Source organism: Enhydra lutris, unplaced genomic scaffold, assembly GCF_002288905.1.
Source record: "Enhydra lutris kenyoni isolate GAN:26980312 unplaced genomic scaffold, ASM228890v2 scaffoldscaffold2, whole genome shotgun sequence".
Lineage (NCBI taxonomy): Eukaryota > Metazoa > Chordata > Mammalia > Carnivora > Mustelidae > Enhydra > Enhydra lutris.
In genome coordinates, this window is record NW_019154086.1 from 93,208,033 (window position 1) to 93,234,928 (window position 26,896).

Below are 26,896 nucleotides of genomic sequence, written 5' to 3' on the forward strand. Positions count from 1 at the left end.
AAGCATCTGCCTCCTGCTCAGGTCCTGATGCCAAGAAGAGATAGAATCCCCCATCTGGTTCCTTGCTCAGTGGTAGCCTGTTTCCCTCTCTGCCTGCCACTCCCCCTGCTTGTGCTCTCTCTCTCTCTCTCTCTCTCTCTCTCTCCTTCTGACAAATAAATAAATAAAATCTTTAAAAAAAACAATAAACAAAGAAAACAGTCAAGGAATACAATAGACAGTGTTAAAATTTTAAGGTGATGTAATGGTTAAATCAAAAACACTTGGCTGTTTTCTACTCCCATTACTTCTTTCTTTCTCTGGTCTTCTTCTTGTACTTTCTGTTGCTGCAATTCTATCTGCCTGGGAAAGCATCTTATTGAAAGTGCAGATAGCCAGGGTTGGGTGCATTGCTGCTCATTTAATGAAGCACCAATGTTGAGAAAACTTGTCGATGTCACAATGATACAGCTCTCTTCTCCAAGGGCACAGCTGAAGACAGAGAAAAATTAATGGCAAACCTTTGCAGAAAACTTACTGGACTTGCTATATATCAGTCACCATGTCCAACACTTTGCCAGGAGCTCCTAACAGCTGCCCTTGGAGGCAGATTCTATCATCAATTCATCATCAATATATAGATGAAGAAATTGGGGCTTATCCAAGATAATACTGGTAACAAGTGGTGGATCCAGGATTATGGGTCCAACTGATATGGGCTGAGCCTCTACACTGTGCTGCTTTCAGATCTGCTGTTCTTGTCAAATGTCTCCACCATTGAATGCCTGTATATTTTGATAATTGATGAAGCTACCAGTGCCTCTGTTGACTCTTCCCTTCAGCTGTCTGAGCCATCCTTCTCCCCAGTTATATAAGTCTCAATGCATTAAAACCTTAACACTTCCCTCATCCAGTAGCTTTTACCATGTATCTTTAATGACCCATCTATTTTGGTGTGACTTTTATTTTTAGTGTTTTTCCTTAAAACTTAGGTATCATAAAGGAAGCTAAGTTTCTAACAAACACGACAGCCACCATGCTATGTATTTCTCAAAATTTCCTTCCTCTATTTTCTTCTTCTGAGGCAATCCCTGGTTTCTCTGTGAAAAGACACTGGAAGACATTCCTTCCCTGATATTTCTGAATCCTGAAGTGAGCTCAAGATATATGCAAGCTGGTCATACAAAATTTCTAGTGCAGACCCCTAAAATATTTTGTATTATAATATTTAACATAGCATTTATACTAGTTATAATTTAATATTGTGTTAGTTTAATTACTGTTAATTTAGTTTAATATAGCACTTATAATAGCTTATGTATAAATTATTACTTTTGGGGGAATTCGAGTTATTGCCTGATTTTCTTCATCTTTAATTTTTTAGTTCATAGCTAAATAAATTGTCTAACTTTCACTCTTCTGCCCAAAGACTGAGAAGAATTTAAAGCGATTTTAAGAAACATTTGTTATAAACAAGTTTGTTATTATTATTTTTCTAATACTAATAAAAGTATTTACTAATACTTTAGTATTTTTCTAATACTAAAATGAGTTTTCTCAACATTGGTGCTTCATTAAATGAGCAGCAATGCACCCAACCTTGGCTATCTGCTACATAATTCAGTTTTTCAGATACAATTGTAAAGCATGTACTGCACAATGTTCTTGTGAAAAGCCTGAGTAAAATAAAGTACTAGAAACACAAATACTTTAAGAAGCTAATTGCTCTGTTTGGTAAACTTCCAACAGAACTCCTCCTCTGCACCTGATGTTCCTTTGGAAACCATTTCTATTTCTCAGTGTTGATTTGATTGTATAATTCCTATTAATTATCTTTTGATTATTTTTTGGTGCTTTTCTTTGTATAACTCTTTGCAGGTATGGAATTGGATGTAATAGTTGAAATGGAGAAAAAAAGATTTTTCTTTACCTAATACTGATACTGAAGAAAGATTATACAAAGTTTATATATATACATATATATATATATGTATATATATACACATATACATACATATATATTTTTTAGAATAAAGAGGATTGATGTGTGGAATGTCACCCATGATGTTCTGATCAAATTGCCCGGACTTAGAGAATTCTTTGTTGATGATTGCTTTTTTGGAGATGATTGGGAATGAACTATATTCCTCTGGGAAAAGATAAGCTATTTTCTCCAAAGGGAACAGATCTTCCAACTAACAGTCATCTGTGGACCATGAAACTTTAGAGCCTTAAATCGTACTTTGGGAGAAGGAACACAGAGACAAAAAAAAAAAAAAAAATCTCCTTCCTCCTTCTTAGGTGGAGACTTAGTTTGGTTCACACTGCTATGAGATCAATTCACAAGAACTGAAGAGTAGGTAAGCTCTCCTTTGTCAGATGAAGAGATACGAAAAGCCAGTCCAGGTGGTAGCCTGGAAAGAGATCTGTGAAAGGTTATCACCTATGCAGTACTTATAAGTATTTTCTATTGTAATTCCTTTCAGCTATTGGCAAGGTTTTAATATTGGCTGCCTAAATAAAATAACTTTGTTCCATTTTTTTTTCTGAAAAAAATTAGGGATACTCTTGTACTTACATTTGGGGTGAAGTATAAGAGTATAGAAGAGTCCAGTGTTCTCTACAGCACTGTGACTACTCTTTGGGTATAGTTACTTGTCAGTCTCACAGAGACCAGAGACAAAGGCAGGTAGAGGAGCAAGAACAGGAAATCTGAACCATAGGACTTGTTTCAAGCATGAATAAATCAGGATACAAGTAAATTGTCAGAACTAGCTGGCAGGTAAAACTAAGGAAACCTAATTTTCTCCGATGAAAATAGAGTGAGTGCAGCAGAACCGTGACTTCATGATTTGGAGCATGTACATCTAAATTTCAATTTAGTAAAGACGCCCAAATGAAAATTATATGTAATCATGTTCTATAGTAATTTCCTCTAGCTTCACTTTTCTGAAAGAAGATATTGTAATGAAGTGGTTGAATTGAGGGTGTAGAAAGAGATGCTGAAGAATGGGATTGTAATAACGTACCATCCAATCATTTATAAGATAGTTTTCTCTATATGTAAAGTAAATTGGGTAACAAAGTTACCTGGGGAAAAGCAGTATGAGCTAATGACTGAAGATGAAGGAATACCTACAGTAAAATTTTGTTTCTGGCAAGCATAAATGTGGAGATTAAAGGAATTGGTCACTATCTTTATTGACTTTGTCCATAATCTATAAACAGCCCAAGACATGAAACAGAAAAGAAAAAGGTTACTAAGAGGGGAAAAAATGATAAAGAAAGGAAAAAAAAAGACTCTATCGAGATTGAAGGAAATCAAACACCTAATAGAGTGGCTGACCAGAGACCCCAAATTTTTTTAAGAATAACCAAACTTGGAATGTGTCTTTAGTGAATGCACTGTCATGCTGTTCTTGCTTTTCAGCACTACTTTAAAGAAATTTCTCCTCTCCAATTCCATGCGATTTGTTTGAGACAATTAATCAGGCCACCACAGCCTTCTACCCCAGATGCACAGACAGTAATAGAAGGGGACATGCGTGCCATGTTTTCCACACCATTTAATCTCACGGATGAAATTTTTCCACCTGAATTCTGAGTTAAACATTGAACTTTGGATGATTGTTTATAAGTATGCCAGGGAAAGTGTTTCAAAAAAGGCTTTGATGAGCTCTTGCATTTTCTGAGTTATTGGTTATAGATCTGTAATATACACAGATACATTCATATTCTTTCCAATAGTTAATCTATTTGGTCCAGTGGGAAGCTATTATTATATCTTTCTAATAATGGTTTATTGTTTTCCTTAACTAGGATTTCCTATAGGCTAGTTCTAGTGTTCAATATCAAATAACCTTACCTAATAGAGGACATGATACAAATGCTGTCAGAAACTCAGAAGGACAAACTTAGAATGTTAAATCTTTAATGCATTTCTTGTGAATAAATACTATGGACCATATACTGCTATGTAGATACCTGCAAAATCATAGTTTAAGACTAAATATGAGATGACAGTTTTTTGCAAACAAATGTGTGTGTTGTGTGTATATATCATATATATATACAAATAATCATCTCATTTTCCTTTAAGGATATAGCCACGTGGCAAAGTGGGAATGGGGAAGGAATTATGATTGAAGATATTTGCTGGAATCTGAATAATCAGAGAAAGTGGCAAAGACTTACAAAAGCCTTGTTTTATTGCTAGCCTGTTTATTCTGGATGACTGTTTGTGTGCAGCATATCTCATCTAAATGCATTCAAATTAATAAGATTTATAGTCTTCTTTAACAAAATATATTTGACCGTGATTTATACTGTGACATTAATTTATACAGTAAAATATTAATTTACAACTGCGGAGGACTATGAGCAAGGGAATCATATTATGAAAATATTTTACCATTATCTTCTCCAGTGCCTGGTCAAAATATGTTACTTTTCCAAATTTAAAGAGCATAATCTTTTTTTACTGCATTTTTTCTGAATCTTCCCATGTTTAGCTCCTTTCAAATTTCTTAGAGAGCTAATGTCATTATGGAAAAGTAGGATTTTCTTTCTTCTTTTTTTTTTTAACCACCTTCATCCATTTTGCCTACCCACCACTGCCCACCTTTAGCAATCATCAATCTCTTCTCTGTATCTATGAGGGTTTTGTTGATGTGAAGATTGTACATATAAATTAGATCTATAGGTATTTATCTTTCTCTATATGACTTTGATCACTTAATTTAATGCCTTCATCACCCATCCATGTTGTTGCAAATTCTGAAGGCAAGATTTCCTTTTTTGTGGATGGATAATATTCCCATGTGTATGTGTGCTGTGTGTGTGTAGTCATATTTTCTCTAGCCATTCATCCATGGATGTACATTTAGGCTGCTTCCATGTCTCAACTATTATAAATAATGCTACAATGAACATAGGGGTACAGATATCTTTTCAGGTAAAAGTTTCCATTTCCTTCAGGTAAATACCCAGAAGGGAATTTGCTGGTGTATATGGTACATCTATTTCTGATTTTTTGAGGAAACTCCATCCTGTTTTCCACAGTAGCTGCACCAATTTTCACCAACAGGACACAGGGTTTCTTTTTCTCTATGGGATCGCCACCTTTGTTATTGCCTGTTTTTGTTTTTGTTTTTATATTTGTTTTTTGGTAACAGCTATTCTAACAGGTGTTACATGATACCTCATTGTGATTTTGATTTGCATTTCTTTGATGATTAACAATGTTGAGCATCTTTTCAGATATTTATTGGTCATCTGTATGTCTTCTTTGGGAAAGTGTCTATTCAGACTCTTTGCTTACTTTTTAATCTACTTAACTTATTTTTATTTTGTTTTGGTTTGGTTTGATTTTGTTATTGAGTTGTATCAGTTCCTTATATATATTAGCTATTAATCTCTTATCAACTACATGGTTTGCAAAAGACATGTTTGCAAATTATTTTTTTGTAAATATTTTCTCCCATTCTGTGGGTTGCCTTTTCATTTTACTGGTGTTTTCCCTCACTTTGAAGAAAGGTTTTAGCTTGATATAATACCACTTGTTCGTTTTTGCTTTTGTCACCTTTGTTTGTGGTGTGAAATTGAAAAAAAAAAAAATCATTGCCAAGACCAGTATCAAGGAGCTTTCCCTGTATGTCTTCTAGAGTTTACAGTTTCAGGTCTTACTTACATCCAAGTCTATAACCCATTGTGAGTTTATTTTTGTCTGTGATGTAAGATAGTGGTTCAATTTTTCTTTTGTATAGCTGTCCAGTTTTCCCAATACCGTTTATTGAGGTGACTGTCCTTTCCCCATTGTATATTCTTGGCAACGTTGTGGTAATTTAATTTACCATAAATATTGAATGTATTTTTGTTCCAAACAAAAGAGTAGATATTTTAAAGCTTCTCTTCCAAGTACTCATCTAGGAGCTTTGTAATTTAATGGCACATTTTGTTATTAGATACTGAGAAATCATACCTCCATGAATAATCAGAAAAATCCTAATATTATTTTACTTTTTATCCCAAGGAATAACATTTTAATCAGTATGCACTCTCTCTTAAACCATATCTTTGTATTAAAAAAAAAAAATCCGGAGCAAATTTTCACACATGCTCCTTAGAAAAACATGAAAAATTGTTTTAGTTTCCTATTTGCTGTTGTAAAAAATCCCTACCAACCTAACAATACACAAATGTATTATTTTACAGTTCTGGAGATCAAAAGTCCAGCATGTATCTTATAAGCTAAAATCAAGCTATAGAATTGTGTTTCTTCTATTAGCTCTAGAGAAAAATCCATTTCCTTGCCCTTTTCCACTTCTAGAGGTCACCTGCATTCCATGTGACTAAGCCCTTTTACTCATCTTCAAAATGCCTCACTCCTTACCTCTACTCTCCCCACCTCTTTTCCTCTTTCTGACTCAGATATTCTTGCCCGCCTTTTATATAAAAAGACCTTTGTGATTATATCAAGGCCTATGTGATAATCCTAGATCATCTCCACATCTCAAGATCCTTAGTATAATCATATCATTGAGTCCCTTTTACTAAGTAAGTTAATACATCCACAGGTCATGGGGTTTAAGATCAATTTTGGAGAATCTTTATTCAGTCTGCTACACTATTCCCAATCTTAAAAACAATGTAGTATAAAAAAGGGCTGTGCAAAATCATCAAAGAAAAATGAATTTTAAAGTTTCATTACAGTGTCGGAATGCTGTCAACATAATTCCATTTAACTTTTCCTACTTTAAAACTGTAGAGCATATCAAATTATATAGGACAGAATGTTATTAACTACAAAGCAGTTTGTTGGAGAGGTCACCAGCATGGCTGTGGTGTATATTTGAATAATAGAAACAACAAGGGACAAAAATAGTTTAAACTAATTGTTTATTCATGAAATTTCAGACAGTGGGAGTGGGGCATAAAAATAGTAAATAAAGCAAGTGTGGGTAGCTGCAAATATGGATGAAAGAATGAATAAAGAAGTAAATGAGCTGGTAGGTAATGGAATAACAAAATAATGTGAGAAGACATGCAAAATAATGAATGAAAATAATGAATGTAAAAATTATAAAATTTGGAATAAACATTGCTTAAAGATTTTATTTGACAGAGAGATAGAGAGAGGAGCAGAAGTAGGCAGAGTGGCAGGCAGAGGGAGAGAGAGAAGCAGACTCTCCATTGAGCAGGGACCGCGATGTGCGGCTTGATCCCAGGACCATGGGAGCATTACCTGAATTGAAGGCAGATGCCTAACAAACTAAGCCACCAGACATCCCTGGAATAACATATTTTTAAGAGTTGAAAAAAAAATTATGTTTGTTTATTTACCTTCAATTTTTAAGACATTTATATTAAGGTATAATCCAGATAAGTCCAACTGATAAGCAGTAATTGTAACACACTGAAGAAAACTATTTGCAAGTTACATGTCAAAAAAAAAAAAAACTGAAATGCAAAATACACAAGGAGCTCTTACAACAATTAGAAATAACTAGAAAGTAGGCTAAAGTTCACAAGAGATACTTAACCAAAAAAAAATTACAAATATCAAATAAGCATATGAAATGATGCTCAACATAAGTTTACATTAGGGAAATCCAAATTAAAACCGGAATGAGATACCAATACATACCTGTTAGAATGATTAAAATTCAAAAAACTGACATTGTCAATTGTGGGTAAGGATATGGAACAACATGAACAATTATTCACTGCTGGTGAGAATACAACATTGTATGCTCCACAGTTTGGCAGATAATTTGACTGTTTCTTGCAAAGATAAACATAACCCCACCATATGATCCAGCTACTGCACTCCTATGATTTTATTCAACTGACCTGAAAACTTATATACACATAAAAACTTGAACAAGAATATTTATAGCCACTTTGTTCATAATTGCCCCAAAGTGAAAGCAATCAAGGTGTCCTTTAACAGGCAAGTTAAAACACACACACACACAAACACACACACACAGTGGTGCATCCATAGAATAGAATACTAATAAGCAATACAAAAAGAGTGAGGTACCAAACTAGGTAAATATATGCACAGAATTTAATGGGATATAAAGAACAATGAATTAAAAAAGAAAGACTATTAAGAAATCTGGACTGAACTTATTTTTAAGAAATGGAAATAATCTGAATTTTTGCCTTCAATATTTAAGATATGCTACCATATTGATAAATGAGGGTAAAGGCCATATGAAAAGACTACTGTTCAATTACATTTTTATCTAATTATGGTACAATGAAAATGATATAAAGATAATAAACAGATCAGTGGTTGCCATCAGTTCAGAAAGAGGAGAGGGAGCTTGAGTGGTATACCAAGCATAGGGAATTACTTAGGGAACTGAAACTATTCTTATTATACAAAAATCATGGGTACATTCCACCAAGGTTTTGTCAAAGATCATAGAATTTTACTGTACAAAGAGGGAATCTTCCTTTTTTTTTTTTTTCCTTTAAGTAGGTTCCATGCTCAATGTGGGGCTTAAACTAAGGAGCCTGAAATAAAGAGTCACATGTTCTACCAACTGAGATAGTCAGGCATCCCTGTAACACAAAGAGTGAATCTTGATGTATGTAATTCTATAAATATAACTTAGTAGTTGAGGGGATTCTAGGATAAACTATTGTGGTAAAAATCTAAATTACGTGGGTAATATAGAAATGAATGAAATTTGTAAGACTCAAAGCCAAAGAAACTGCACATAAAAGTTGTAATCTAGTCAATAAAATTGTTTCCCACAAGGGCATGGGACAACAATTCTGAAATCATTCTATGAATATACTGTACATGAACAATTAGCAAATTCATAGTAGATGATGGGAACCAGGTTACTCAGTATAGGAGTGTGAGATTACTGACAAGCAAGGGGGTTGATGAAAATGATGTGGAACTGGATTAGAGTGAGATTCATTAGTATGAATTCATGTTGGCTTTAATATAGATGCAGAAATATTTCTCTAAACATAGTAGTTTAGTTATGCCTATATGCACTGGCTAGTAAAGATATACATTTCCTTGCTCTGTTAGCTATGAGAGTCTGGAAGCAACAATAGCCTTGGAGCAAGGAATGCACTCAGTGCTCAAATTTTGGTTTCCAATAGCATTCTCCAATAACTAGGACCCAGGGGTCTTTGGGAAATGGCCATTTTAGAGCTCATTTAAAGAAAATACAAGGTGAGTGGGAGCTTCCTGTAATACCAGAAGCTCAGGAGCACTCAAAAGAAACTACGATGATAAGAGTATATCAAAAGGACGCCAGAGACAACTGAAAGAGCCTCCAGTTAAAGTTTAAATATTTTGAGTAAAAGTAAATTATGTAGTATTATTACCAAAATTATAAAATATATATGCATATATTTGTCTCCACAGATATAATTAAATAATTGAATAAATTAATGATAAATGATAAACTTTCATGCAGAAAAATTTTTAAAAATTTGTAAAAAAAATTATTTGTATACACCACTCCATGTATGATACCCTAATGTGAATGTGGATGATAATTCCCAACCTGTTAAGTACGGTCTAATTTCCTTCACAGGGTACTGTAGTGAAGGGGGTGAAGGTAAATTTATAGGAGAGAAGTCCGAAGAACATTACCTTAGCCAAGTAATCAGAGTTAACAACATCAGTGTTATGATGTCTATAGCACAATATAATGTGATGAGAATGGCATTTACCGGTGTGATTTTCCATCCAAGAACTCCTAACCCCCATCTAATAATGAGAAAAATATGACAGGAACACTAATTGAGAGATATTAAGCAAAATATCTAACCAGTACTTCTCAAAATTGTCAAGGCCATGTAAAATAAATAAAGTAAGAGAAATTGCCACAATTGACAAATGTCAAGAAATATGATGACGAAATGTAATGTAGTAGTCTAGATGGGATCTTGGGCAGAAAGAGGACATTACATAAAAGCTAAGGAAGTCTAAATGAAACATAGACTTTAGCTAATAACAATGTAGTGATATGAGTTCATTTGTTGAAATGAATGTATCATACCAATATAACATGTTAAAAATGGGGGGGCTAGTTTGGGGTATATGAGAACTGCCTTTGACCATCTTTACAACTGTTCTATAAATCTAAAACTGTTCTAAAATAAAAATTAAAGTGAAGCAATTAGCCTGGAAAACTACTTGGGCCTCTTACCAATCACTTTTTCACTGAGCAAACAGCTTGTATAGGAAATTTAAATTAGTTAGTGATCAATTATTCTTGTTATTGCAATAAAGTGTATCTAACAAAAATTTACCTTTTTAACAATTTTAAGCGTATTGTTCTGTGACATTAAGTTCCTTTGCATGTTGAGCAACCATAACCACCAATCATCTCCAGAACTTTTTATCTTCCCTAACTGAAATTCTCTATTCATTAAATAATAATGTCGCATTCTCCTATCCCCCAGACAGCCAGCAATATAACTTCTATCTATGAATTTGACCATCTAGGTACATCATATAAGTGGATACAGGTAATGTCTGGATATTTTAATATGATGGATATTTCAATCAGACATAAGAAATTCAGTTGACTTTGATCCCAGATCCACAAGTAACTATGAGGACATTGTTAGTACGGACTTCATAAGGTTTTGACTCTTATGTTGTGTGTCAATACATATAATACTATTGAATTATATACGGAAAATGATGAACACCACAGCAGTTTTAGCTCTTATTATTCTATTAGCTACATTCAATAAATATTTATTGAAGTTCTTCTGTGGCGGGCAGTTTTCAGTATATACTAGTGAACAAAACAAAGATTCTTCCCATTGCAGAATTTTCTAGTGGAAAGAGTTAGGGAAGGAGAATACAGACAATAAAGCATTAAGTGATAACATTATTATTACTTATTATGTGACAACTGCTAAGAAAAAGCAAATTAAAATTGAGCAAGATATACCTGGATCTCTATATACCATATTTAGTTTTTTTTTTTTTCTTTTCTGAGTCAATAGTTACTTAGAAACAAAGTGTTAAAAAAAAGCAATAAAATAATTTAAAATGTATGGCAAGTTCTGTAAGGTCAGGAGGACAAAGGTGGGGATGTTTGCACTTTTAATTAGTCAGAATAACACTCACTGAGTAAATATCATTAATTAGCCGCATATAGAACAATAGAGAGTTGATGAATTAATGAGCTAGAAAGACCATTTTTATTCTACAAGTATTTAAATTTATTTATTTGGATAGTATGTAAGCCAAAACATCTGCAGGCTGTGTTCTGTTTGTGTGCCATTGTGTTTGACCTCTACTTTAAAATGGGAGATACCTCACAGTAAATGCATTCTAAATTTAGTCTACTAGTTTTGGAAACATTTGTTTTGTCAGTGAATAAAGAGCTACATATAAAAGGAACACTTGAGGCTAATTTTTACCTCCAAGTCAACTCGATTCAATCTAATCATCTACACAATGATTTTTCACGTTAGTATAAATGTGATGGGAATACATGTTAGTTCATTCTTGAACTATTGGATATATTTCTTAACTAATCTCTTTGTCTCCAGGCTCTCTCTTTCTTTCCATCTCTCTACCAGATAGCCCTTCTTAGAACAAATATATTATTGTTTTACTCACTTGATAAGGAAACTTCAGTTGTGTCTCTGTTGCTACTGAATCAAATCCAAATTTTTTTTTCTACAATCTGGTCTCTTTTTGTGTATTACATTTTTCCCAGCTACACTTTTAAATGACATATCATTTCTTGTATGTAACATATAATATTGATACTATATTCACTCATTTCTCCCTTCTATTTCCTCAAACATTAATCAACTCCATATCTTTCTCTGTTGAAATAATACTTTTTCAGTATTGAACATTCAATCTTGTATGATTTCCTCACACCAAAATAATCAACTCTTCTAAAGTCTTAATTTTCCTTGTCAGAATTCTTATGGTAGTATATTTGTTTTGTATTGTACTTCCTCTGATTGGTTTGTATTCCTTGTGTGTTTGAAAAATACTTGCGAATGAAAAATACATATTTTTATTTGTTTACTATTCAGAAATAATTTCAAATACAAAAGGTGCTAAAAAAACAAGTAGTAACAATATAAATGAATGAGAGTCTGCATTTTTCTGTTCATCATCTTATGATTTGAATTAAACCACAGACAAAACCAATTCTTTATATAGATACTTTATCTTGACATTGGCAAATTTTCGTGATGATAGTAGCTCTGATTTATGCTCTTGATAAAGACATAAAAAGGCAAAATAGGAGAGAGATTACTGCAAAAATTATTACTGTCAGTTATAGCTGGAAGTATTCCTGTAGCCCAACATGATAATTAGTTGAGAGAGAGAAAAGGGTGAGAGGGTATAGAGAGGAAAAAGAGAGAGAGGGTAAAAGTTCTGAGAAATGGGTTGCCCAATATCACACTGTTAAAAAGTGAAAGAACCACAGCTTCTAATTCCAAAGCTATTTTTTTCACTGGGACTTTGTCTTCAAATGGCAAATATATATATATATATATATATATATATACACACACATATATGTGTATGTATGTGTGTATATATATATCTCTCAAGAATAGATTATATAAATTAAAAAATAGATCTCACATTTCAAGTTCTTAACTATGAATATCTTAAATATCATTACATTTTGAAGTTATATTTAGGGGATAATTGATATTAGATATTTAAAAATAAGATATAAGAGTCTTCATTTCATAGAAATTTTCATTTGTTTATTTTTATCTCCATATCTGTTTTAGAGAGGATTTTATTTTCTCAACTAAGCACTGAGGTAATCAACTGATTGAAGAAGCCCATGAAGACTCAAATTGCATGAATAAAAATAAATGACACCTAGACATTTAATAATGAAACTGCAGAAAACCAAAGATTAAGAGAATATCCAAAAAAATAAAACCAAAACCAAACCAAAACAAACAAACAAAAAAAAAAAAAAAAAAAAAAACAGAGGTGGGATAGGAGGAAATTCATATTAGCTGCAATGAGGGAAAATTATTCCAATGGCTAAATTTTCAACAGAATCAGTGGAAGAAGTCAATGGATCTCAGTTACATATACTGAAAAATATAACTCTCCATTCAGCAGTAAAAAAATACCTTTCAAGAAGGAGGGCAAATAGGGGCGCCTGGGTGGCTCAGTGGGTTAAAGCCTCTGCCTTCGGCTCAGGTCATGATCTCAGGGTCCTGGGATCGAGCCCCGCATCGGGCTCTCTGCTCTGCGAGGAGCCTGCTTCCCTCTCTCTCTGCCTGCCTCTCTGCCTACTTGTGATCTCTCTCATGAGCAAACCAAAATAGAGTCACCACCAAAAGATGCAAAGCATAAGAAATTTCAAGACTATTGCATAGATAGAAGGAAACTAATACCAGAGAGAAACTTGGTGTAGAACATATTTAGAAGATTAAATAAATAAGTGAACAGGTTTGAAAATCAATTAAATATGTAGATAAATCTAAGTGAATGCTCCTTACAAAAAACAAAAATATTTTGTAAGCTTTAAAATACGCACTTACAGAACTACAGTGCCTGACCTACTTGGTATATAGATTGGAAGCATATAATTGGAGCCAATGTCTTCTAAATTACTTGCAGTTTGGGGAAGCAAAGTCAAAGTCAGAAAACAAACTTTAGTCAAGTGGGAGGTTCAGGTTTTAATTTTTTTGAGTAAAAAAGGTTTACAAAAAATCTAGACAAAATAATGATGAAACATTGAAAGTTTTACTTGAGATTTAAAACAAAAGAAATGAATACTTTTGTCTCTGTCTATATGCTACATGATCCCACTTGACCTAGTCAGAGCAGGAGCCCAAGAATATGAAATAAGTTACAATAATGAAAGAGAAAAACAAAAAGGAGAAAAATAAAACACTATTAATATCACTGGCACTGACTTTACATTTTAGAGTTAATTTTCCAATCTTAGTGACCAGGTTGTGCTCAACAAGATATACTTTTTGCCAGATTCCTCTTTAAATAGTTATGGATGTCTCCAACTAGTAAATGTGGAGAGGAAGGCTGATGCCTGTGATCTTTGAGGGGTTACAAATCAAGAATTTGGCTTTGATCTCTGTCCAAAATAGGATAGCTGTTCTTTTTGCAAAGTTTTCTCCTAGCAAATTTTGTTTTTATGTCACTCATTGTCAGAGGTAGTTACAAGTGAGCAATGTCTAGAATTGTTTTAATAGAAGGAAAAATATAAAAATAAAATAAAAGGAAAAGCATGAAATAAAGAAAACAGTAACCAAATTTCCAAAAAGCCTCTTACCCTTTGTTATGGAAACACCTGAATGTTATAGAGAACTAAAAAAAAAAAAAATCAGACATTCAGAAACCTTATTTATGTTGCAAATAATTTATTTTTATAAGAACTATATGTCAATAGAGTAGAAAAACCACAACTAAAACTTCCATAAGAAAAGACACTGAAATAGAAAGCATTATAGTTTTGATGAAATATTCCCTATAAGGAAAGTCACAATTCTGTAAATAAGATTATACTGTTAAAAATAAAGGAAGTACTCTCTACTCAGATAGCCCATACTGCCCAGACTAAGGGTTGTTTGGCTAAAATATGTAATGCAAAAACATTAGTTAGCCTCTTTTAAAAATAGCGCCTTTTCTGTATACTTCAGTTGCGCTAAAAATGAAAATTAGAACTGAAAAAATTTGGAAAGGTGCAAGAAGACCCAGATTGTGACCTACTTCCTCTGGCTACCAAATCCCATTCACATAACTTCTGAGTCTCGGGTCTCCTCCAAGTTTAGGGAGAAAAGTTGTTGAACTGCCTATCCTTACAATGATTATCACAGAGAGAACAAAATAAAAGGAAAGGTATTTCACAAATGGTAATATTGTAGAATCACTAAAATTCTATTAAATAATGAAACTTTTGAACAGGCAGAAATAAATATAGCATTACTATGTATACCATGTTACATCATCATTTGTAAAGTTCATTGATTCCCTGTACAAAAATATTTTAAAAGTATGAACTCTTACTACTATCTATAATTATAGGTTTTATAATAAAACCTAAATGATACAATGGGGTCAAATCAAAAAATTATTGCAAATTCATTTTCTCTCTTAAAATGATAGAGCATTAATCTTAATGTGATTATAGCAATAAATTAATACACTTCAGTTGTCTTATGCAGGATTACTAGTGGGACAAAGATAATGATTATCAGTGGATCACTCTAATGAAATCCCTTGCTTTAAGGTGGTGCTCTAAGGTAATGCTTTAAGGTGAAAGCACTCACACCCATCCATGCATATATGTAAGTATATATTACATTATATATAATACTACATAGCTTATATATAATATATTGTAATATATTTATGGTGTATAATTACATTTATAATATATGATTAATATGGAATTAATATATAATATATAATTAACATGCATTAAAATTAAATTATTTTAATTAGAGATATGTATGTGATCAATAATACATGATCCATATAAGTGTTACTTCAAATTTATCAGTAACCAAAAATCAGAATTCCCATCAGGAGGAGTTTAAATGAGGAAAATAAGGAAACTTTTTTAAAAAGAAAAGGACTTCTCATTTTACATTATGGCAATTTATTCCAAAAGAGAATTCCTCTTAAAAATATTTAGCATGGGGGGAGGAGTCAAGATGGTGGAGGAGTAGCAGGCTGAGATGACATCAGGTAGCAGGAGATCAGCTAGATAGTTTATCAAACCATTCTGAACACCTTCAAACCCAACAGAAGATTGAAGAGAAGAAGTGCGGCAATTCTAGAAACAAAATTTACCACTTTCTGAAAGGTAGGACCTGCGGAGAAGTGAATCCAAAAGGATGGGAAGATAGACCATGGGGGGATGGGCCAGCTCCCAGCAAGCAGCGGAGCAACAGAGGACAAAATCAGAAATTTTAAAAGTCTGCTCCACTGATGGACACTGCTCCAGAGGCTAAACCGGGGTGAAGCCCATGAGAGACATCGTGATCTCAGGTCCCATGGGGTCACAGAAGGATTGGGGGTGTCTGAGTGTCACAAAGCTCAGAGGTATTAGAGTGAGGAAGCCAGCTACAGAGACAGAACCGAGAAGTGAGCTCTCAACTTGGGGTTACCTTAAACTGTGATCTGTGGCACAGTCAGTCCACTGCTCTTTGAGCAGGGGCCCCACAAGATCTGAGAAGATCCCCCTGGAAGAGTGCAGGTATCTGCTGGGTTTGGAGACTCCAGGCTGGGCTGTGTGCCAGAGACAGAGATGCTTGGTCACAGGCTGGGTGAGCTTGGAGATCTGCCAGAGGCCAGGGAGACAGGAGTGATTGAGTGCTTTTCTCCAAGGGCACACTGAGGAATGGGGCCCTGAGCTCATGGCTCCTTTGGGCCAGAGATTGGGAGGCTTCCATTTTCATTCCCATTCTCCAGAAATCTACAGAAAGCATTCAAGGAGCAAATGTTCCCAAAAGCAAACCCAAACAGATTACTTAATTGGGCCCCTGGTAAGGGTGGTGAAATTCCACCTCAGGCAAAGACACTTGAGAATCACTACAACAGTCCCCTCGCCCAGGAGATCAACAAGAAATCCAGCCAAGACTAAGTTCACTTACCAAGGAGAAGAGCAGAATTCTAGAGGAGGAGAAAGCAAAGCATGGAATTCATGGCTTTCTCCTCATAATACTTTAGTCTTGCAAAGTTATTTTTTTCTTAATTTTATTATTCTCTTATGTTAATTTTTTAACTTTTACTCTTTCCTCTTTTAATGTTTTTTAACTAGTTTATCTTAACAATACCCTTCATAAAAAGAAATCTTTTTGAACCTTCAATATTATAGTCATATTTTATCCTTCATTGTATCTAACTTTATTTTTTGTATACACATAGGGTTTTTTCTTCTAAAAAAATTTGGGATACAACTTCTTCTAATAGATCAAAATATACCCTAAATCTAGCACAGGGTTTTGATCTAGTCTCTAGACTGAGCAAATTCTCTCCATTTTCTTATTCTTTATTCTCCCAACCAACTTATCTTATGAACTCCTTTTTTAGATTTGTTTTTTAATTCACCTTTATGGTCATATTCCATCCCTTCATCTTGTTTATCCTTATTGTATGTGTGTGTGTGTATGTGTGTGTGTGTGCTTGCATGTGTGTATGTATATATTTTCTTTCATCTTTTAAAATTTTGGGAGGTAGTTTCTCCTAAGAGACCAAAATACTCCCAAAATTAAGTGGGTGACTCTGTTCTATTCACCAGTTCAATATACATATTTTCTGGGGCGCCTGGGTGTCTCAGTGGGTTAAAGCCTCTGCCTTCGTCTTGGGTCATGATCCCAGGGTCCTGGGATCGAGCCCCGCATCAGGCTCTCTACTCCGCGGGGAGCCTGCTTCCTCTTCTCTCTCTCTCTCTCTGCCTGCCTCTCCGCCTACTTGTGATCTCTGTCTGTCAAATAAATAAATAAAATCTTAAAATATATATATATATATATATATATATATATACATATTTTCTTTTTTTTTTAATTTTCTTTCTTTTTTTTTCTTGTTTTTCCTGAACTTCTTTATACCCCCTTTCTTCCCCTCTGATTTAGGGTCTCTTCTGATTTGGTTAAAGCACATTTTCCTGGGATCTTTGCCATCTTTTTAGTATTCTCTCCTTCATATACTCTTATCTGGAAAAAATGACAAGGCAGGAAAAACTCACCACAAAAAAAAAGAACAAGAGGCAGTACCAAAGTGTAGGGACCTAATCAAAATGAACATTGGTAATATGTCAGATCTAGAGGTCAGAATGACGATTCTCAAGGTGTTAGCTGGGCTCAAAAAAGGCATGGAAGATATTAGAGAAACCCTGTCTGGAGAAATAAAAGCTCTTTCTGGAGAAATAAAAGAACTAAAATCTAACCAAGCTGAAATGAAAAAGACTATTAATGAGGTGCAATAAAAAATGGAGGCTCTTATTGGTAGGGTAAATGAGGCAGAAAAGAGCATTAGTGATATAGAAGACCAAATGACAGAGAATAAAGAAGCTGAGCAAAAGAGAGACAAACTACTACTGGACCACAAGGGGAGAATTTGAGAGATAAGTGAAACTACAAGACCAAACAGCATTAGAATGATAGGAATTCTAGAAGAAGAAGAGAGAGGGGAGCAGAAGGTTTATTGGAGAGAATTATTGGAGAGAATTTCCCTAATATGACAAAGGGAACAAGCTTCAAAATCCAGGAAGTGCAGATAACCCCCCTCAAAATCAACAAGAATAGGTCCACACCCCATCACCTAATAGTAAAATTTACAAGTCTTAGCGACAAAGAGAAATTCCTGAAATCAGCCCTGGACAAGAAGTCTGTAACATACAATAATAAAAATATTAGAATGGCAGCAGACTTAACCACAGAGACCTGGCAGGCCAGAAAGAACTGGCATGATATATTCAGAGCATTAAATGAGAAAAACATGAAGCCAAGAATAATATATCCAACTAGGCTATCATTGAAAATGAAGGAGAGATAAAAAGCTTCCAGGACAAACAAAAACTGAAAGAATTTGTAAACACCAAGCCAGCTCTCAGGAAAGGGATCCTCTAAGCAAAGAAAGATCCTAAAAATAGTAGACCAGAAAGGAACAGAGACAATATACAATAATAGCCACCTTACAGGCAATACAATGGCACTAAATTCATATCTCTCAATACTTACTCTGAATGTAAATGGGCTAAATGCCCCAATCAAAAGACACAGGGTATCAGAATGGATAAAAAAACAAAATCCATCAATATGCTCTCTACAAAAAAACAAACAAACAAACAAACAAAAAAAACTCATTTTAGACCCAAAGACATATCTAGATTTAAAGTGAGGGGGTGGAAAACAATTTAGCATGCTAATGGACATCAAAAGAAAGCTGGGGTGGCAATCCTTATATCAGATCAATTAGATTTTAAGCCAAAGACTATAATAAGGGATGAGGAAGGATACTATATAATATCAAAGTGTCTGTCCAACAAGAAGATCTAACAATTTTAAATATCTATGTCCCTAACATGGGACTATATAAACCAATTAATAACAAAATCAAAGAAACACATTGACAATAATACAATAATAGTAGGAGACTTTATCGCCCCCCTCACTGAAATGGACAGATCATCCAAGCAAAAGATCAACAAGGAAATAAAGGTCTTAAATGACACACTGGACCAGATGGACATCACAGATATATTCAGATCATTCCATCCAAAGCAACAGAATACGCATGCTTCTCTAGTACACATGGAACATTCTCCAAAATAGATCACATCCTGGTTCATAAATCAGGTCTCAACCGGTATCAAAAGATTTGGATCATTCCCTGCATATTTTCAGACCACAATGCTCTGAAGCTAGAACTCAATCACAAGAGGAAATTTAGAAAGAATCCAATCTCCAAAAGGATACTAAAGAGCATCCTTTTAAAGAATGAATGGGTCAACCAGGAAATTAAAGAAGAATTGAAAAAAAAAATCATGGAAACAAATGATAATGAAAACACAATGGTTCAAAATCTGTGGGACACAGCAAAGGCAGTCCCTAGAGGAAAATATATAGCGATACAAGGCTTTCTCAAGAAACAAGAAAGGTCTCAGGTACACAACCTAACCCTATACCTAAAGGAGCTAGAGAAAGAACAACAAAGAAAGCCTAAACCCAGCAGGAGAAGAGAAATCATGAAGATCAGAGCAGAAATCAATAAAATAGAAACCAAAAAAAAAAAAAAAAAAACAATAGAACAAATCAACAAAACCAGGAGCTGGTTCTTTGAAAGAATTAATAAGATTGATAAAACCCTGGCCAGACTTATCAAAAAGAAAAGAGAAAGAACCCAAATTAATAAAATCATGAATGAAAGAGGAGAGATCACAACCAACACCGAAGAAATAAAAACAATTATAAGAACTTATTATGAGCAACTATATGTCAGCAAATTTTACAATCTGGAAGAAATGGATGCATTCCTATAGATATATAAACTACCACAACTGAACCAGGAAGAAATAGAAAACCTGAACAGACCCATAACCAGTAAGGAGATTGAAGCAGTCATCAAAAATCTTCAAACAAACAAGAGCCCAGGGCCAGATGGCTTCCCAGGGAAATTCTACCAAATATTTAAAAAAGAATTAATTCTTATTCTCCTGAAACTGTTCCAAAAAATAGGAATGGAAGGAAAACTTCCAAACTCATTTTATGAGGCCAGCATCACCTTGATCCCAAAACCAGACAAAGATCCCATCAAAAAATAAAATTACAGACCAATATCCTTGATGAACACAGATGTGAAAATTCTTGCCAAAATATTAGCAATAGGATCCAACAGTACATTAAAAAGATTATTCACCACGACCAAGTGGGATTTATTCCAGGGCTGCAAGGTTGGTTTAACATCCGCAAATCAATCAATGTGATACAACACATTAATAAAAGAAAGAACAAGAACCACATGAAACTCTCAATAGATGCTGAAAAACATTTGATGAAGAGAAGCATGCTTCCGATCAAAACTCTTCAAAGTGTAGGGATAAAGGGTACATACTTCAATATCATCAAAGCCATCTATGAAAAACCCACCACAAATATCATTCTCAATGGAGAAAAACTGAGAGCTTTTCCACTAAGGTCAGGAACACGGCAGGGATGTCCATTATCACCAGTGCTATTCAACATAGTACCAGAAGTCCTAGCCTCAGCAATCAGACAACAAAAAGAAATTAAAGGCATCCAAATCAGCAAAGAAGAAGTCAAACTATCACTCTTTGCAGATGATATGATACTATATGTGGAAAACCCAAAAGACTCCACTCCAAATCTGCCAGAACTTGTACAGGAATTCGGTAATGTGTCAGGATAGAAAATCAATGCACAGAGATCCATTGCATTTCTTACACCAACAACAGGACAGAAGAAAGAAAAATTAAAGGGTCAATCACATTTATAACTGCACCCAAAACCATAAGATACCTAGGAATAAACCTTACCAAAGAGGCAAGGTATCTATACTCAGAAAACTATAAAGTACTCATGAAAGAAATTAAGGAAGACACAAAAAAATGGAAAAAAATGTTCCATGCTCCTGGACTGGAAGAACAAATATTGTGAAAATGTCTAGGCTACCTAAAGCAATCTACACATTTAATGCAATCCCTATAAAAATCCCATCTATTTTTTTCAAAGAAATGGAACAAATAATCCTAAAATTTATATGGAACCAGAAAAGACCTCAAATAGCCAGAGGTATATTGAAAAAGAAAGCCAAAGTTGGTGGCATCACAATTCCGGACTTTAAGTTCTATTACAAAGCTGTCATCATCAAGACAGTATGGTACTGGCACAAAAACAGACACATAGATCAATGGAACAGAATAGAGAGCCCAGAAATAGACCCTCAACTCTATGGTCAACTAATCTTTGACAAAGCAGGAAAGAACACCCAATGGAAAAAAGACAGTCTCTTCAACAAATGGTGTTTGGAAAATTTGACAGCCACATGCAGAAAAATGAAACTGGACCATTTCCTTACAACACTCATGAAAAGAGACTCAAAATGGATGAAGGACCTCAATATGAGGAAAGGAATCCATCAAAATCCTTGAGGAGAACACAGGCAGCAACCTCTTCAACCTCAGCTGCAGCAATTTCTCCCTAGGAACATCACCAAAGGCAAGGGAAGCAAGGGCAAAATGAACTATTGGGACTTCATCAAGATCAAAAGCTTTTGCACAGCAAAGGAAACAGTCAACAAAACCAAAAGACAACTGACAGAATGGGAGAAGATATTTGCATATGACATATCAGATAAAAGTCTAGTATCCCAAATCTATAAAGAACTTATCAAATTCAACACCCAAAGAACAAATAATCCAATCAAGAAATGGGCAGAGGACATGAACAGACATTTCTGCAAGAAGACATCCAGATGGCCAACAGACACATGAAAAAGTGCTCCACATCACTCAGCATCAGGGAAATACAAATCAAAACAACAAAGATACCACCTCACACCAGTCAGGATGGCTAAAATTAACAAGTCAGGAAATGACAGATGCTGGCAAGAATACGGAGAAAGGAGAACCCTCCTACACTTTTGGTAGGAATGTAAGCTGGTGCAACCACTCTGGAAAACAGCATGGAGGTTCCTCAAAAAGTTGAAAATAGAGCAACCCTACGACCCAGCAATTGCACTACTGGGTATTTACCCTAAAGATACAAATGTAGTGATCCGAAGGGGCACGTGCACCCGAATGTTTATAGCAGCAATATCCACAATAGACAAAATATGGAAAGAACCTAGATGTCCACCAACAGATGAATGGATAAAGAAGAGGTGGTATATATATACAATGGAATACTATGCAGCCATCAAAAGAAATGAAATCTTGCCATTTGCAACGATGTGGATGGAACTACAGGGTATCATGCCTAGTGAAATAAGTCAATCAGAGAAAGACAATTATCATATGATCTCCCTGATATGAGGAAGTTGAGAGGCAACATGGGGGGTAGGAAAAGAATAAATGAAACAAGATGGGATCGGGAAGGAGACAAACCTAAGAGACTCTCAATCTCACAAAACAAACTGAGGGTTGCCGGGGGGAGGGGTAGCAAGAGGGTGGTGGGGTTATGGACATTGGAGAAGATATGTGCTATGGTGAGTGCTATGAATGTGTAAACCTGGCGATTCACAGACCTGTACCCTGGGGCTAATAATATATTATATGTTAATAAAATAAGTAAATTATATATGTGTGTGTGTGTGTGTGTGTGTGTGTGTGTGTGTGTATATATATATATATATATATATATATATATATATATGTGGGAGATATATGCGCAGGTGGTCATAGTACACTTCCTCGATGGCCTGGAAGTAGATGACCCCCTTCAGCTTCGTCTCGTGCTTGTCCACATAATAGGAAAGGGTGCGCTTGAGCCAGTCGAACACAAACCAGCGCTTCTTCCACGATTTAATCTTGCCGCCCATCTTGACCAAGTAGCCGCGGCAGACCTTGCTGCTGAGCACCACGTGCAGACAGGTGTCGACGCCGTGGCCCGAGGACTCGATGTGGGTCTTCAGGTCAAAGTCTTCCTTCCGGATCGGCAGGTAGCGGGTCAGGGGCTGGGCCTGGGAAAACTGTTTCTCCCGCATTAGCATGGGGGTCTCCTGTGTGTCTCAGTTGGTTAAGTGATAGCCTTTGGCTCAGGTCAGGATCCTGGAGTCTTGGGATCCAGTCCCACAGTGGGCTCCCTCTCAGCAGGGAGTCATCTTCTCCCTCTGACTCTCTCTCCTCTTGTACTCTTTCTCTCTCATTCTCTCTCTCTCAAATAAATAAATAAAATCTTAAAAAATATTTAGCATGCTGTACAAAAAGCAACAAATAACCTATTAAAATATATAGTTACGTTAAACTTATAGAAATAAATTACCGTAACTAAAACAAGGAGAGTACAAAAAGAAGGTAGTATACATGTGCTAAAGTCAGTCAAAACCCAAGGGATTTTCAATCTTGGAATTTAAGGCAGCCTGGGATATAAGAAAAACTAACTGTGTTCCCATTACTTAAGGGAGTGAATTAAAACACAGTATGAAGTAGGGTGAGGGACTTTAATGCCCTGTGCACATTGTTTAAAAATTCTGTTTTCTAAAGATTGTAATTAAGGGAATGTGCCTTTTTTGGTCTTTTTTTTTTTTTAAGATTTTATTTATGTATTGAGAGAGAGAGAGTGAGAGAGAGCATGAGAGAGGAGAAGGTCGGAGGGAGAAGCAGACTCCCCATGGAGCTGGGAGACCGATGCAGGACACGATGCTGGTACTCTGGGATCATGACCTGAGTCGAAGGCAGTTGCTTAACCAACTGAACCACCTAGCAACCCCTTTTTTGGTCTTTATCTCAAGGTTGAAAATACCTCACATGAAAATCTATAACAATAGCTATACCTCTATGTGCACTTGGGGATTTGGGTTCACAACTCCAACCAATGTACTTAAGTTAAAGCAATCTGCAATAAGAAGCACTCAGCAGAAGGAATTACAAATGAAGATTAACCAAATATAAATTCAAACTTAAAAATGAAGCAAAAGACCCAGAAGTCAGACTTTTTGGCAGAAAGCAAGATCATCATTCTCTGTCTCTTTTTATAAGGGCACTAATCTCATCTGAGGACTCCATCCTCCTGTCCTAATCACCTCCCAAAGGCCCATACCTCTTAATACCATCACACTGGAGCTTAGGATCTCAACATATACATTTTGGGAAAACAAACATTCAGTCTAGAGTACATGTTATAGTACAGTACTACCACAATCATAAACATGTTCCCAATGTCCTTATAACAAAAACAAAAAGACAACAAATTATTAGTAAAAAGAAAATAAAATGTGTCTTTTATATATAATTTCATAACAAATGTATTTTAAGCAATAAACTAATCTCCAAAAAATTTGAAGGAAAAATATGAATAGGTTTAGCTAAAATAAAAATAATCAAGTAATTTAGTAAACCATGTCTATTTTTGAAAAAAGAATATTAACTAGTTGTAAGGCAAAGGTAGTACCGGAAAGGAATCTGAAAACACATATATAACAGCAAGATTAAAGCCATATAGTACATAAGAAAAAAATATTTTTAAATATCCAGGAAAATTAGACAAAAAAGAAGAAAATGACAATATTATTTAAAAAGTACCAAATTTCAAATACTTAAAAAAGTCCAACAATAAAAAAGTGGTTAGAAAATTATACTTAACCATGCTGGAGATGTTATGTGACCTCCTAAATGATGCTAGTGGTATGTTCATTCATTAACAAAGACATTTCTCAATGATAATCTTTTATGTGCATTTGAACAGAATATAGAACAGCATGTATGTATGTTATGTGTGCACATATAAAACATTTTTTTAAAATCTGTACATGTGTCTTCATGGCTTTATATGACAGCAGAACCAAACCTGTATATACACTATCTTCTCTTAAGAAAAAAAAAAAAAAACAAATAAGAAGGATAAACCCAACGTAATAGGGCAGACAAGTAAAAGGAAAGTAGCAGAGGTGTTTCAATTTTAACCTGAGAAAAAAATAAAAAGACTTTGACTTGGGAAATAATTATGCAAACTAATAATAATAGAACATTTGCTATATTTGAGGCAGTATGCTCATTTACTTAAATTCTTATACTTTCTTTAAGTCAATTAAGCAATGCTGCCAGTTGAATAATACTGCACAAGCAGAAAGAAAGGCAAACTGATACTGTGAAGCTGACCCAAAGTTACAACAGAGTAACTAAATAGCCGAGCTGGGCTCCCAAGCCATTTTGTTGTTGTTCTAACATCTATTAACCACTATTCCTAGCAGTAGCAGGAAGTGAAGCAACTCTATAACATAGGTCTATAACCTAACATATAAACTATTAATATCACAATGTCCCTAAAATCAGACAGAGGCATTTTCTTATTTTTTTAGACTAGTAGTAGCTTACAAAAGAAATAGAGAAATAAAACAAAAATGAGAACCAAAACCAAAACTGGCTTCAGATTTACGGTTACCAGCATTTATAACTACTCTTTATCAGCAATTTACCATATTTGTGATGCAAATTTTCCTGTATGCCATATGTGCATTGGCCAGATGAATAGTGGTTAAGATTTAGAAAAGAATTTAACAATATTTATGCTAACCACTCAACAATGTAATTGGAAAAGTCTTGAGTAATTATACAGCTTTGGAAAGTAAAACATCCATCTGTGCCATCCCATTTGTAGTTTTTGAAGTAAATTGCATTTTCTAACTATTACCACAAAGGGTCAGGTAAATCAAGCCATATAATGCAAGGCAATTTTAAAAATGAAATGTATAGAAATATTTACATGAAAAACGTCATATATATCAGTTAATATACTTAACCTTTGAAAGATGTAAATTTGTAATTACACAAATAAAATAAGCTATGTTGTGTGAAATCAATTTATGTGTCCTGTGGAAGTTACTGCAGTCATTAACATTGGAGTAGCTTATTTCATCAATATTCTTATTAACAGATGAGTGTATTAAATATTCTCTGATTTTTAAATAAAAATATTAAATTATTTAGTGTTTACTTACATTAAAATATGATTTACAGCAAATATAGTATGTCAAGGCTCACTGGGAAATTTGTAATAGTAGAGATGTGCTTCACTTCTCAAAGTTTGTGATAAATTATATGTATATCAAATTCCTGAAAAAATTTTATATACCATGAGGGAATGTACACAATAGATGAGTCTGAATTATTTTCCAAAGTAAAAAAATATATATTTCATCATACATGAACATCACAATGTGTATTTCTTTAATTAATACATATTTCATTATTTTAGATGTCTTAATGTCCTGTCTTGTTATAGAACCTGGACTGGATTGCCTGACGGAAGAACCAAGTGGCATTCAGAGATCTTGGAGAAAGGAGGTTTATTTAATGCCTCCAGGCTCAGAGCAGAGTGATCTCCCAAGGTCTGAGCCTGGAGCACAAACAAAGGGGGTTGTTTATATACTTTTACTTCCATATCTCTGGCACTTTTGAACCTGCACCGGGTGCAGCAGGAGGGAAAACCCAGAATGGTCCTAGGCCAGGGACTGGGATTCCCCTGCTGGGTTGGTCAGCCACCTTAGAACATAGATTTCCCTTATCAGTCTTATCAAACAAGTTTCCAGTCTTAAACACATAACACACAGAACTGTGGATACATGCTGGTGTGCGAACAGATGTTTATAACATTTTATTGTAATGCTTTCTTGAAACCTAAGATTTTCTTTGGACATTATACAATGACACAATATCATGACCAAAAGATCTAAAGTGATAATGTTTCTGTGTAGTCACTAAATCAACATAGT

General features: G+C 34.6%; 1 pseudogene; it reads right to left on the minus strand.

Moving 5' to 3' along the window:
- Positions 1-248: 248 nt before the first annotated feature.
- LOC111146840 lies at positions 249-23,176 on the minus strand (annotated as a pseudogene).
- Positions 23,177-26,896: the final 3,720 nt, after the last annotated feature.